Raw genomic sequence first — 14,585 nt, forward strand, 5'->3', positions numbered from 1 at the left:
ACATTCATCAGGAGTCGGAGGCTGTTGTCCCTGCTTTCATGTGCACCCTGTGTGGCCTGTCTCCACTGAGTCCCACGAGGCACCCCCACTGCCCACGAGGTGGCAGCTAGACCCTGCAGAGGGCCGTGTGCAGAGGTGCTTCTCAGCTCTAAAACATACTTGTTCTTCTCTCTCATCTAAGATTTCCCCGTCTATGCCTTACTCCTGCCACTTAAAAGTCTGGGTCACTCAGCTGGTGTAGGGAAAATCTGAATTTTGGTCTTGAAGACACAGTGCATCTTACTTAATCCCAGGCTGTTCTGGGGCGGGGGGACATCCTTCTGTTTTGTCATTGATAAAACTTGGTCAAGGAACTTCTGGTAAACTAAATCTGCCACTATATTCTGAATGGGATTTGTGCTTTTCTGTGATAATTATGATTATGGTTTCTATCACTGATAACAATACAGATATGACCAGGGGTTCTTCTCCCCACCCCACTGAAGAAGCTCATAAAGGACTGTGTGACGTGGAAAGTGCCTTAGCAATTAAATAAAAGCCTGTTTCATATAAAGAGACTTGTTTCTATATGGAAAATATGAGCTTTTTTTTACATGGCCCAGGTGTGGATTAGTTCACTGAGCCTTTCACCCAGCCGTATTCCCACTTGTAATTCTTCTGAGGCATAGTTCAGCCAAGTCAAAGAACATGTGATTAAAGGTGAACTGAAAGGCATTTAAAAAATAAACAAGCTGTTAAAGATCCTAAATCAGTAACAGAATCTATATGGACAGACTTGAAATGCATAAGAAAATGTGTCTGAATACGGACGCTCCTCCTGCCTTCCTTGAACATCTCCCCAAAGTCCTTTTGGGTCCCTGAGCGGGTCAAGCAGCTGAGGGTATGCTTGGAGTGTCACTCTTTTGTAGCTAATGATTTTCCTTCCACTGAGGTAGGTGAGACCCTAATCTTAAATCTACGATTCTCCAGCTAATATCGACAGGGGAAATCAGAACCTTAATTTTATTTTAGTCTGACATATGTTTCTCCTTTCTTCCAACCTGTAGCCGGGCACATGACCAGACAGTAGTGACAACTATTGGAGGTGGTGGCAGTGGCGCTCAGGAGGCTTTAGGCTTGCTGAAGTCAGGTCACTCCTGGTGACAACAGCAGCGCTGTCATGTGTTTAGCACTCACCATATGCCGGGCTCTTTTCTAAGCACGTTTTTTTGTTGTTATTAGTACATTTATTCCTTAGAAGCATATTATGCACTATAATTAAACCCATATTATGGGTGAGCACACTGGGACAGGGAACGTCGGGAACCAGCCTGAGTTCCCAGGGCCAACAGGGTGCAGAGCTGAATTTTGAACTCAAGCACTTGAATCTATGCTTGAAGGGTGTGAACTGTCTTGAACTACTACATTATACTTTGCAGTACTGTGTGATACAATACTTAGTTTTAATCAGGGCAGCAAAAGGAAGCACTGAGAAACAAAGATATTCATCCGGTACACCCTCAACTGTGCCTCCCATCCCCCATTGTCCCCAAATGTACAAACATGTTTCTGTTTGGGTTGTTTTTACATTGTAGCCTGTTCCCAGCTAAGCACTGGGTGTCAGTCATTTGCATCCTGTCATACTGTTTCTCCCTTGATTAGCTTACATGTTCATTGTGATTGTGGGAAGGCATTTTCCACTTTTAAAGTTACTCCGAAAAAGTAGAAACAAAGAAGGGGGTATGTATTTTCAGGGTGGGTCATGTTGTGAACCGCCCTCCTTGGGGAAGGGGGTTCTTCCAAGGGGACCTGGAGGCCCCAGTTGTCCACAAGGGACAAGGAGCTGCTTTCAGAAACTTAACACTTGGCTGAGAGATTTGCCCTCGCCCTCGGCCCTACCCTGCTGTTTTCCAGGACCACAGAGGGAGCGCAGTTGCATCTAGGGCAGTTGGAGGAACTTTGCTTTCTTGAGGACCATGTGCTGAGCTTGTTCAAGTCATCTGCCCTTTCAGCTTTCTTGTTTTAGGAAATTTAACCTGCTGAGTTGGGGAGGTGGCAGGCTTGTACCAAACCACCCTCCTCCTTTGACATGTTTTGGGGCATTCAGCAGAGCTTTCTAGTCCTGAGGATTCGAGGGTCCCTCGCATCTTTATTAGCATGTCATCTTGCAAGTGTCAGAAACCTTTCTAGCCAAGATAACCAGGAGAGTGTGTCCCATCTGGTTCTACATTATAGTGGTGTTTCTGTTGAGAATGAGGGAGGTGGTGAGCTTCAGGAAGGCCTGGCGATGGGATAGAATGGAGTGTAGAAGGAGCTGGAATCTACAAATGTCAGGGAATTCAGGAAGAGAGGCATGGGAAAGGAAACAGGACACGGAAAGGTGCCAGGAAAAGTTGCGTCACCATTTGTCTTTTCTCTGGTGGCCAGAAGGTTAGTTTCTACTTTCAGGTCACTTGTAAGCACTGTGGGCACATAGTTGCCAAGTTTTACAGGGTCAGGACTAATAAAATTGGGATGTGGTAAATACTGGGAGACTGTTATTTTCAGGGAAGGACTGTTGGGAGTTCTCCCCAATGCATGAGAATGGTTTCGTGCTCAACTGTCTTTCTCCCTGGGTCAGTGTGCCACAGTGGAAGTTAACATGGAGTCACTTGGAGTCTCCTTTGTGCCTCAGAGCACTAGCCATTGTACATACAATGGTGGGACTGGAGCTACAGGATGGTGGGATGAGATACAGGAAAGTGTTCATTCAGCTCACTTGCTGGTCAGTGTTATTCTTTCATGTACGTTGAACAACTGCTCTGTACTGGGAGAAAGCCTACAAGACAGAGGAAGTGCTTGTCTTCATTGAGCTTATATTCTGATAGCTTGTCCCAGACTGAACTGCACACAGTCAAATTATATGACTGGTCTCATCTGTTGCCTAAACTTTCCCAGAAAAACCAACGAAATCAGTTTAGCTTCAGAATGGAGCTGCCAGGAACCAGATGTGGCCATGGGAAGAATATCTTTGACAGCTGTCGTCTGGCTGCAGCTGTACTAACCCAGGGCTGGTAGGCAGCCATGAGCCGTGTCTGCCAACTGGTGGCCAGACACTAGTGCAGGCTTAAACAGTTAGTGGAATCCCTCACCGCTGGCTGGATTCGCTGTGTGTGTCCCAGGATTACCACTGCTGTCCAGCCCAGAAGCCTCTGTGGTCCTGGGCAGAAACACCCAGAAGGGAACCGAAAATTAGCCCGTTGAGAATTTCAGCAAGGCATTTTTTACCCTGGAACATGGAGAGGGATGCAGGGGAGGTGGGAAACCATTGTCAGCAAGAAAGCAGAAGTATACCAGATGTGTGTCATTGTCTCCCTCCCCCCACCGCGCTGCAAGTCTCCATCCCCACTGAGAGTGCTCGCCTGTCCCGAGCTCGGGCCTCCAGAGTGCCCCTGCGAAGAAGCAGACAAAGTTGGCCTGTTTTATCCAAACAGAGATTTTCATTAAAAGCCTTAATTCTCACCTTTGAAAGCAGTTGTATACCTATAGACATGCCATAACTTTTCAAATATCTATCTGCCTCCCCAAATAAGTATATAAATAAATAAAATGTGTCAGCCTATCTGTGGGTAGAAGATTTTTAAATAAAAGGTCGAGTTTCTGCCTTAATGTATTAGGCAGGCTCTGCAAGCACGTGAGAGAAGAGTGATTTTGATCATCCATTGTCTAGCAAGCTCCTGACGCCACAGTAGCTGCTCAGTAAATGTTTGTGGAATGAGCCAAGGATGGAAAAATTCCCATAAGCTGCTGACTTTCAAGAATGGTGATTAAAAATGAGTGCAGTTATTTCAAATAATAACTGGGGGAAACCCCACAATTTAGAGCAAAAAAAAGTAAAAGTTTAAATGGGATAATTTTAAGATCCTCTTTTCAGTTGTCCACATCTAGTGTCTATATCAGAAAACACAAAGTGAGAGAGATTAAGGCTTTGAAGCGGGTTTCTCTTGAGCCTGAACAGATAGCCATATGGGGAGAGACATCTTAAGAGGTTTTTCAAAGAAGCTCCACTCTGAGTAAGTAACAGCAACAAAAAAATTGTTGAAGTAGAGAAAAAAAAATTAAGATACCAGTTTATGTGTAAAAATCAACTTTTGCATTCTAAATGCATTGTGTAAATTTGCCATGCAGGAAACATAAGTGAAGCCATTTGGTTTTGTGGCACTGGTGTGGGCTGGCCCAGGGGGTGGGGATGAAGTGGAGGCTCCGACACAGACTGAGGACAGCCAGATGGCTGCAGTACACATCTTTTGTGTTCTTGTTTGCTTCTTAAAGCAGTTGCAGAATTTTGCCCTTGGCGATATTTTCTTCATGCTTGTATGTTCTGCTACGAATTTACTTTTTTGTCAGAGTACTTTGAAGGAAAAGCCTTGCTCTAATTTTTTTTACTTTAGTTATAAACTTGTGAAGTCAACAGTGTGTTCATAACATTATTTTTAAAATGTGAAGTATGTTAGTAAATGGCGGGAGGATCAGCTTTTCTTTTTTTCTTAGCACAGTGATTTTGACCATGTTTTACGTCAATTCACAGAAAGAATTTTGCAGTTTATGGATGTGGAATTGATGATAGACGGATGGATAGAAATAGAACAGGTACATTGTTACTCCAATAGTAATGAAGCTTATCTGATGAGATATTTTAACTTTTTCTATCCCTTACAGCAGGTTTTCAGTTTGTGGTTGACTTGTATTTCATCAGCACTTCTGACTTGGTGATATTTAAATTGTTAAGTGAGAGTGCTTTTGGATTGGTTGATGGGTTTCACCTGAATATTTGGTTGGCACTTATTAGAACTGTTTATCACACCACCATTGAAATTTATATTTATTTACTACTAAAAGCAAATTATATTTTGCAATCACCATGGCAAGGGACATTAAAGATGTTCTGACTGTTTAAGGGATGATATTTATCACTGAATACTTTTTTCTTTTTTTTTTTTTGCATTTTTCCGAAGCTGGAAACGGGGAGGCAGTCAGACAGACTCCCACATGCTCCCGACTCACCGACTGGGATCCACCCGGCATGCCCACCAGGGGGCAATGCTCTGCCCCTCTGAGGTGTCGCTCTGTTGCATCCAGAGCCATTCTAGCGCCTGAGGCAGAGGCCACAGACCCATCCCCAGTGCCCGGGCCATCTTTGCTCCAATGGAGCCTCGGCTGGCTTCGGGAGGGGAAGAGAGAGACAGAGAGAAAGGAGAGGGGGAGGGGTGGAGAAGCAGATGGGCGCTTCTCCTGTGTGCCCTGGCCGGGAATCGAACCCCGGACTCCTGCACGCCAGGCTGACGCTCTACCACTGAGCCAACCGGCCAGGGCCTATCACTGAATACTTTTAATTAAGGAATTGCTTTGGAGCTTTTTTTCCCCCGTTGATGGAATAATACTTCAGGATAATTTAATGTCCTTTTCACAGTCCCAGTTTTTCTCTCTTTTGGAGAGTGGGGCTCAAACAAGAGAAGACCACAGATGCAGGGTCCTTGGGCAATGGTTCATTCTCCGGCTCTGCACACATTTCCAGTTCTCGTTGGAACCTGCAGTCCCTGACAAGAAAACAGGAAGCTCACAGTCCTAACCTTATTGAAATCTCTGCCAGTTTAGTCACAAGTCTGAGGCAGCCCCTTCCAATAATGAAGCCATTGTGCGTATCATCTCTGATCAGCTCTTGAAATGTTCTAGTAAGTCTATCTTACAACATTATACGAAGATAATCAGCAGACTTAGAAGGTCCCCATCTGGACTGTAGAGTTCTTTTACTGAAAGATGTTTTGCCTTTTTGAGATAGCTCTCGCGTTTCATCATCTGTTCCGCTGAGATGAAGTGCATATGAAAAGTCAGTGACTCTGAATCCATCTGTTGTTATTATTTTCTACTGATAATTGGCTTGAACAATGAAATGTCTGTGTCTGCAGCCTTTGAAACTGTACACCCTGTATATTTTCTGGAGGTCTCACTGCAGTACCTTCTCTCATACTCTCAAGCTTACAGTGAACGGTGCTGGTGTGAAGACAGCGCCTTTGTGCATCAGTATGTGTCATTCAGCTTTTAAAGCTGGCACGGGGATTTCTGTCCCAGTCCCCGTGTCTGTGCTGTTGGCTCCGGTATCCAGCACTGTTGCAGCAAGGAGCTCAGCTAGACCACAATGCATGGATCCCTTACCTGGGTTGCCATCTTTATTTCACTGTCCTCATTAAAATATTAATTTAGAGTACAGTATCTAATACCTATGGAATTAGATACGATCTATAACTGTGTAATATATTCAGCTGCATCCAGGTCTGCACAGTCCGGAGACATCAGTGTTGGATTCACTAACAGTTCAGTGCTGTGGTCCGTTTGAATCAAGGTTAGATCACTTATCCAGGAAGGTCAGTTTTCTAACACCTTATTTAGAAGGTCATTTTAAGACAAAATAGTGGTCAGAATAGGTATCTTTAGTTTCTGTGGGAACCCCTCTTAGAGAACCTTTGTTTTATTCTTTGCTTGAAGAATCTTTTCATTTTGTTTCTCTTGTTTTTGTGTTATACTATGATATAACTTTTCAGTAATATTCTGTTGCTTTTGTGGCAGATTAATATTGCCAGAAAACGGTATTGTATTAATACAATAAAACTTGCTTTTGAACATTTTAAACCACCTTCTTTCCCTCGGCAAAATCATGGTATATTCTGAGAGGCTCTGGAGTATCTGACTCTTTTTAGTTCAAGTAATGATGTAGACACACGCCTTGCTGGTCTTGCCCCCAAAGTATTATGTGGCATCACATGGAACTAGCTTAACATAACCTTATTTATGTTTCAGTTGGAATCATTCAAAGTGCCAAAAGTTACTAAAATAATTGTTACTAGGACCAACATGTGGCGGGAACACACAGTAGAGGTGAGGTGAGTGTGAGTGACCACGCACAGAGAAAAGGCACCAGTGAATCCTAGTGCCTGTGTGTTTTTCCTCGGTCTTCCATTTCTCCGTTCTAAGGACAAATTATGTTGAGGTATGGCATATTTTCTGCTGAAATGGAGAAAATTGTTGACTGTAATTATGTTCTTTAATTGAAATTATAAGTGGTTAGACCACTCAGTTAAAAGCATTCTCTCTAATATATGGGTAATGTTTTTAAATTAGTGGTCAAGGATTGATGACATTTGAAAGGCAGGCATTTGGGATGTATTTTCGAACAACTCAAATTATTTTCCTTAAATCATTAGTGAACCAAGGAGTGTAAAGTGGCATTTTTTGGTTTATTCTCTTTAATTAGATAGGTGTGAATATTACATGTGTGAGTATACATACACATGTATATGCATTGCATAAATGTATCTGTATGTCTGTATTTATTTTGTATATGTGCATTTTTATACATATATAAAATAGATCTCTCTGTAGACTCATACAGATCAGTTTGTAATGTGTCAAAGCAGAAAACGAGAGGCATACATTAGACTGAAATTGTGGCTCTAACCGAGCATCAGAGACCCAAAGGCAACCAGCAGACCACCCCTGGTGTGGGTGCCCAGTTTTTTTTTGTAGTAGCTGGAGCTCCAACAGCAGCACCATACCTCACCCCTCATACCATTCCCCAGGAGTCAGTTCTTAACTACTAATGAATGCAATTCATTTTAATTGTTATAATAGCAACATAACATTTAACTGTCTCCTGTTTAGTCCTGTCCTTGGGAGCAGGCAGTGACTCCCGTCAGAGAGAGGACAGGTAGAAGGCTCAGCGGGCGTCTGATTGAGCCAGTTATTCATTTGCTGAGTGTTTGTGTTTATGCAAAGGGGCCTCTTCCTGCATATTGAATCTAGAGTGAGCAGTGGCTTTTGTTGTGTTTGCCCACATACCTCCAGTCCTGCCTCACTCTGCCGCCAGCCCGAGCCGGACGCCCGCAGCTTCCCCTCAGGGAGTTGCTCCCTCACCAACTCTCAACTTTCTTCCCTTGGGTGGAAATTGCCTCTGGGGCCCCAAAGCTTTCCTTCCTCACCATGAACTGGTAAGTGTGTGTGGGAAGCCAAGGCTTATACTTTTGTTTCGTTTTACAAATGTTGGGAGGCGACTTGGCTGTTCTTTGGGTGCCTTCTGCCAGCGGTCATGGTTGCTGGGCTGTTGTCACTTGCTGGCTTCTTGAAATGGACAAGTACAAGTTCCTTTAGGAAACGTGGCTGAGTTCTGGGCTAGCAGGGAGGAGCACCCGGGAACTTGGAGGAGGGGAGAAGATGAAGAAGAGAGAGAGAACAGCTTTATTATTCTTTGTCCTAACAAATCCTGCTTTGTAACTGTCCTGTAGATAATGCTGCCATTGTTTGCTAAAAGGCTTCAAACAGTGTGCAGGAGTGAGGTGTGAGAGTGCAGGGCACTAGCTGCGGGCTTGCCCACACCAGCCAGGCCCCGCAGGTCTGTGCTGGCAGAAAGGGTTTTCTCCAGGGCAGTGGACTCGGCTCTCCCCTGGTTGATAACACACTGGAGATGCTGGCGGAGGTGCTCAGAGAGTCGGTCTGAGGGAAGGAATCTGATCTTGTGGGGGCCCCGCCCCGCCCCCGCTCTGCCAGCGTAATGGCACCCCGGTTTAGCTGTTTGCTCTGGGAATTTTAATCTTGAGTGGTTTGCTTGATCAGGTTTTGGTTTTTTTGTGTTCCTGTGCTTTCTTTAGAAATCACCATATTCAGGGGTTAACCCAGTGTTTTTATTAAACTGAATTTTTAAAAAAGACTCAGAAATTTATGCATTGTGCATTTACATCATGCTGGAGTATGATGGTAGAATTCTACATCCTTTAGAGGATTATAATTTTTAAAATGAGTTGCCACAATTAAGAAAGACAAGCCCTGAAAGGAAGGTATGTCCTCTGTAAAGAGATTTCAGGACTAGGAATTCTGTCCAGGGTCTAAAAGGAGTTTTTATTACCAGTTAACTGTTGCCTCGGTTTGAGTTACTCTTTTCAACAGAAGAGTGTGCTGTTCCCCTGCAGGTTGGAAACTGAAAGAATTTAAATAAAATTTTATCAACCTTATTAAAATAGGGACTTTGGTCTTCTTGGGTACAAATCAGTTTAAAGACTTAGAAGCATTTATTAACAGTGAGGCTGCTGAAGGTTTTTAATAATAAAATTACAAATACTCTATCTAATTGTAAGTATATGACTTTTATACATGGTTTTGAAGGGGAAAAATACTTTTTTTATAGGGAAAAGTAACTCCGTCAGAGCACCTTCTGTGATTAGCGCTATTGTATTCTTAAATTTTGATTGATAGAGATAATAGTTTTCACTTAAAAATACAGACAGGTACTTTAACTTTCCATGACAATAGCTATTTGCATTTCTTTTATCTTTTTGTTTAACATTTGTGGGGGTTGGGATGGATTTGATTATTAACTCTTATTGCACACTAACGATAAATTTAAAACAAAGGCTTTGTTAGCGCTTCAAAGAGAAAACAGCAAATATTGTTGTTAGGTTTCAACTTTTAAAGGCTGTTAAAGGATACTATAAAATATTTTCACATGGCCATGCCCAGGGTTTTACATTCTGCAAGGCAGAGAGTGGTTTTTCTGAGTGAAGTGAGGGCCCGCGGACCTGCTTGGGGGCAGCCAGGCTGAGAGGCCCCTGGCCGCGCCTCCTTAGGCTGCTGCAGCCTGTGGCTTCCTTTATTGATGGGATTTGCGATCTTTCTTATGAAATAGACCCCAAAGCTAGGTCCTATATGATTTGGTGAGGGTTCCAGAGGGTAAGGAGAAGAGAAGTCATTTGTTTTTACAGCAGTGAAAGGGAACATTGAATACAGGTCATCCAAAGTGGCAGATTTTTTTATAGTGATAGTAAAAAATTGGGAAGTGCTATAACTATAATCAGCAAGCTGGGCAAGGTCCACAGTAGCCTCCGTTCCTGAGGCGGAACTCCATGACTCCCTTTCTATCTCTTTATTTTCCAATCTTTTCCTTTTTTCTCCTTCTCCTCCTGGTCCTCCTCCTTGTCCTCTTCCTCCTTGTCCTCTTCCTCTTCCTCCTCCTCCTCCTCCTCCTCCTCCTCCTCCTCCTCCTCCTCCTTCTCCTCCTCGTCCTCCTCGTCCTCCTCTTCCTCCTTCTCCTCCTCGTCCTCCTCGTCGTCCTCCTCCTCCTCCTTCTCCTCCTCCTCCTCTTCCTCCTCCTCCTCCTTCTCCTCCTCATCCTCCTTCTCATCCTCCTCCTCCTCCTCCTTCTCTTCCTCATCCTCTTTGTCCTCCTCCTCCTCCTCCTCCTCCTCCTCCTCATCCTCCTTCTCCTCCTCCTCGTCCTCCTCATCATCCTCCTCCTTCTCCTCCTCCTCCTCTTCCTCCTCCTCCTCCTTCTCCTCCTCATCCTCCTTCTCATCCTCCTTCTCATCCTCCTCCTCCTCCTCCTTCTCTTCCTCATCCTCTTTGTCCTCCTCCTCCTCATCCTCCTCCTCCTCCTCCTCCTCCTCCTCATCCTCCTTCTCCTCCTCCTCCTCATACTCCTCATCCTCATCCTCCTCGTCCTCTTCCTCCTCCTCCTTCTCTTCCTCCTCCTCCTTCTCTCCTCCTCTTCCTCCTCCTCCTCCTTCTCCTCCTCCTTCTCCTCCTCCTCTTCCTCCTCCTCCTCCTTATCCTTCTCCTCCTCCTTCTCCTCCTCCTCTTCCTCCTCCTCCTCCTTCTCCTCCTCCTTCTCCTCCTCCTTCTCCTCCTCCTCATCCTCCTCCTCCTCCTTCTCCTCCTCATCTTTCTCCTCCTCCTCCTTGTCCTCCTCCTCATTCTCCTCCTCTTCCTCCTCCTCCTCCTTCTCCTCCTCCTCTTCCTTCTCCTCCTCCTCTTCCTTCTCCTCCTCCTTCTCCTCCTCCTCCTCCTTGTCCTCCTCCTCATCCTCCTCCTCCTCCTTCTCCTCCTCATCTTCCTCCTCCTCCTCCTTGTCCTCCTCCTCATTCTCCTCCTCGTCCTTCTCCTCATCCTCCTCCTCGTCCTTCTCCTTCTCCTCTTCCTCCTCCTTCTCCTCCTCCTCCTTCTCCTCCTCCTTCTTCTTCTCCTCTTCCTCCTCCTTCTCCTCCTCCTCCTCCTCCTCCTCCTCCTTCTCCTCCTCCTCCTCCTCCTTCTCCTCCTCCTCTTCCTTCTCCTCCTCCTCTTCCTCCTCCTCCTCCTTCTCCTCCTCCTCTTCCTTCTCCTCCTCCTCTTCCTTCTCCTCCTCCTCCTCCTTGTCCTCCTCCTCATCCTCCTCCTCCTCCTTCTCCTCCTCATCTTCCTCCTCCTCCTCCTTCTCCTCCTCCTCTTCCTTCTCCTCCTCCTCTTCCTTCTCCTCCTCCTCCTCCTTGTCCTCCTCCTCATCCTCCTCCTCCTCCTTCTCCTCCTCATCTTCCTCCTCCTCCTCCTTGTCCTCCTCCTCATCCTCCTCCTCGTCCTTCTTCTCCTCTTCCTCCTCCTTCTCCTCCTCCTTCTTCTTCTCCTCTTCCTCCTCCTCCTCCTTCTCCTCCTCCTCCTCCTCCTTCTCCTCCTCCTTCTCCTCCTCCTTCTCCTCCTCCTTCTTCTCTTCCTCCTCCTCCTCCTCCTCCTCCTTCTCCTCCTTCTCCTCCTCGTCAACCTCCTCCTCCTTCTCCTTCTCCTCTTCCTCCTCCTCCTTCTCCTCCTTGTCCTCCTCCTCCTTCTCCTCCTTGTCCTCCTCCTCATCCTCCTCGTCCTCCTCCTCATCCTCCTCGTCCTCCTCCTCCCCCTTCTCCTTCTCCTTCTCCTCTTCCTCCTCCTCCTTCTCCTCCTTGTCCTCCTCCTCATCCTCCTCCTCCTTCTCCTCCTCTTCCTCCTCCTCATCTTCCTCCTCCTCATCCTCCTTGTCCTCCTCCTCCTCCTCCTTGTCCTCCTCCTCCTCCTCCTTCTCCTCCTCCTCCTCCTCCTCCTCCTCCTTCTTTTTTGCTTTCCCTGTTTCTTCTTTTTTTTCTTTTCTTCGTTTTCTATTTTCATTCTCTTTTTTTTTCTCTGTAAACCTGACTCAAAATGTAGACAATTTCGAAGTTTTAGAAGCAAAGAAAAAACACTTTGGGATTGATTTCTGAGTGGATTTTCTTATCTTGAGTGCAGAAAATGAAATGACCATTTTATTATAATTTTTCAGCTAGTCCAATTTGTGTTGATATGCTTCTGTTTTTCCAAGAAATCTTTGATAAACAAGACATAAAAGCACACATGAGTTAAGATTCACGAATGAGACAGCAGCCTTTTGGAAATAGGCCCATTTTCGTCTTCTGTTTTCTTCTATGATGGATATGCCATCCATTGATTGGCGTACTTGGAACTATGGGAAGTTTGAACCATGTTTCTGGACTTGAGGAGAGGGGATCCTCCAGCTGGAGGAGGAACTACTACACTGCCACCTTCATCCTGGGCCAGGAGCTGGCTGTGACCACCCTTGTATCCCTAGTGACATGACACATTGTAGGTTCTCAGCCAACATTTGTTGGGCTGAAGGTTGAGATTACATATGTTGGCCATCCTTCAGTCAATTTTGTACAGTTGTATAAAATGCAATATAATACAGAAACCCTGATGCAAATCATTCTCTTGAGGTGCCATGAAAGAAGAGGGGGGATACTTTTAATGGGAAAATAGAGTAAATAATGTTCATTTGCCATCTTGTGACATGAAATCATGCCTTCACATCTACCTGCAGCTTGATTCCGGTCGGCCATACTCGTTAGCACTGTGTATAATTTGTCACACAGATTAAGTTAGGGGCCAGTGTACCCATAGAAAATGTGACACTGGAGCACTGGGTAACCTGAGATGTCTGCAGAGCCCAGCTCTGAATGGGGGAGGGGTTGGGAAGGTAGAGGAGGAGGAAGGCACATTCACTTTCCTAACGTAGGGGTCACAGCTCTGCATTGATGTGTGGGCCAAGGTCCTTATGGTCATCGAATACTTCAGGTTATTGCAAACAATAGTGAAGAAACCACACACAAAACAATTTTAATATCCATAGGATCTTAAGTGTAGAGAATAACATAAAGGAAAATAAGTAATTTCTATTAACCATATCCATATCCCTGGTTCACTTAATACAGTGTACAGAGATGTCCTGTAGAACTGGGTGCCTGAAACCTGTATAATAATGTTAACCAGTGTCACCCCAATATAATTAAATTAAAAAAAAATAAAACTCAAAACCAACAGGAAACTTAAGAAAGAGGAAAAGAAAAAAAATGCAATTCATATGCTGACAGCATTTTTTTTAAAGAATAGAATTGGGGGTCTCTGGTCATTTAGCTCAGCTGGTTAGAATGTCTTCTTGAAACACCAAGGTTGTGGGTTTGAGACTCAGTCAGGGCATATATGGAAAGTGACAGTGAATGCATAAATAAGTAGAAGAACAAATGAATCCTCCTCTCTCCCTTGGTCTCCCCTCTCCTTTCCTCTCTTTGTCTTCTCTAAAACCAATTATTAATAATAATAAAAAGAAATTGTTAAAATAAAAGATAAGTAAGGGTTAGAGAAGAATATTTTTTTTTATCTTTTGTAAACCTAAAAGTTTCACATCATAATCTAATTTGAGTTTTAGTGATCATGCTACCAGTAAGCATTCAGGTAAAAAGTTGATAGATTTGAAAAGCAAAACTAACTGTTTAAAAAATGGCTGGGTAGCTCAGTTGGTTAGAGCATCGTCTCAAGCACAGAGGTTGCCAACTTAATCTCTGGTCAGGGCACATAAGAGGAATAGATTGATGTCTTTCTCCCCCCACCCCCACCCCCAATTCTCTCTCTTTAAAATCAGTAAATAAAAATTAGAAAAAAAATTTTTTTGGAATAAAAAAGGCATTATTACAAAAAATTTAAAATGGCAAATACAGTTTTATTTTTTTTATATTTTAGAGAGAAAGACAGACAAGGACAGACAGACAGGAAGAGATAGAGACGAGAAGCATCAGTTCTTCGTTGTGGCTCCTTAGTTGTTCGTTGATTGCTTTCTCATATGTGTCTTGGCTGGGGAGCTACAGCAGAGCAAGTGACCCCTTGCTCAAGCCAGAGACCATGGGGTCGTGCCTAGGATCCCATGCTCAAGCCAGCAACCTTGTGCTGAAGCTGGGTGAGCCCGCACTCAAGCCAGCGATCTTGGGGCTTTAAACCTGGGTCGTCTAAGTCCCAGGCTGATGCTCTATCCACTGCACCACAGCCTGGTCAGGCTAAATACAGTTTTAGAAATAGAAGTTTTATACTTTGGAAGAAATGAAATGCAAACTTTTTCCTGGTTGATGATTTCTGATTCTTCTAGGCCTCAGGACTGCACCTAATTGTCTTATCTATTTTATCGACACATTCACTTAATTTAGCACAATGGAAAACATCTGTGGAACTGTTCATCTTTTTCTCAGGAAAACTAGAAAAATATCATTTAGATTATTTTGCTGATATATACTAAAAACTAAAATCAACAGAGATTAATGAGTGGTCAAATATATATATATATATATATAAGAATTTATGGAACTTCAAAATGGAGGGAAAGATTATTTGAATCTACTACCAGTTTTTATGTGTAAGTAAAAATTAAATGTAAACAATTTTGTATTGCTTTAGTAATTATAAGTTGGAGGGTCAAATATATATATAAC

General features: G+C 44.1%; 1 protein-coding gene across 15 annotated transcripts in view; it reads left to right on the forward strand.

Moving 5' to 3' along the window:
• FOXP1 (forkhead box P1) overlaps positions 1 to 14,585 on the forward strand; it is a 650,161-nt gene that overhangs the window by 280,322 nt on the left and 355,254 nt on the right. Inside the window, exon 1 of one of the 15 annotated variants that reach the window (XM_066351742.1) lies at positions 7,878 to 8,000. The exons of the other annotated variants lie outside the window; for them this stretch is intronic. The gene's annotated coding sequence lies outside the window, so the exon portion shown is untranslated. Of the gene's footprint in view, positions 1 to 7,877; positions 8,001 to 14,585 lie in introns of those variants that run through there. 15 annotated transcript variants of the gene reach the window in all.

Source organism: Saccopteryx leptura, chromosome 10 (genome assembly GCF_036850995.1).
Source record: "Saccopteryx leptura isolate mSacLep1 chromosome 10, mSacLep1_pri_phased_curated, whole genome shotgun sequence".
NCBI lineage: Eukaryota > Metazoa > Chordata > Mammalia > Chiroptera > Emballonuridae > Saccopteryx > Saccopteryx leptura.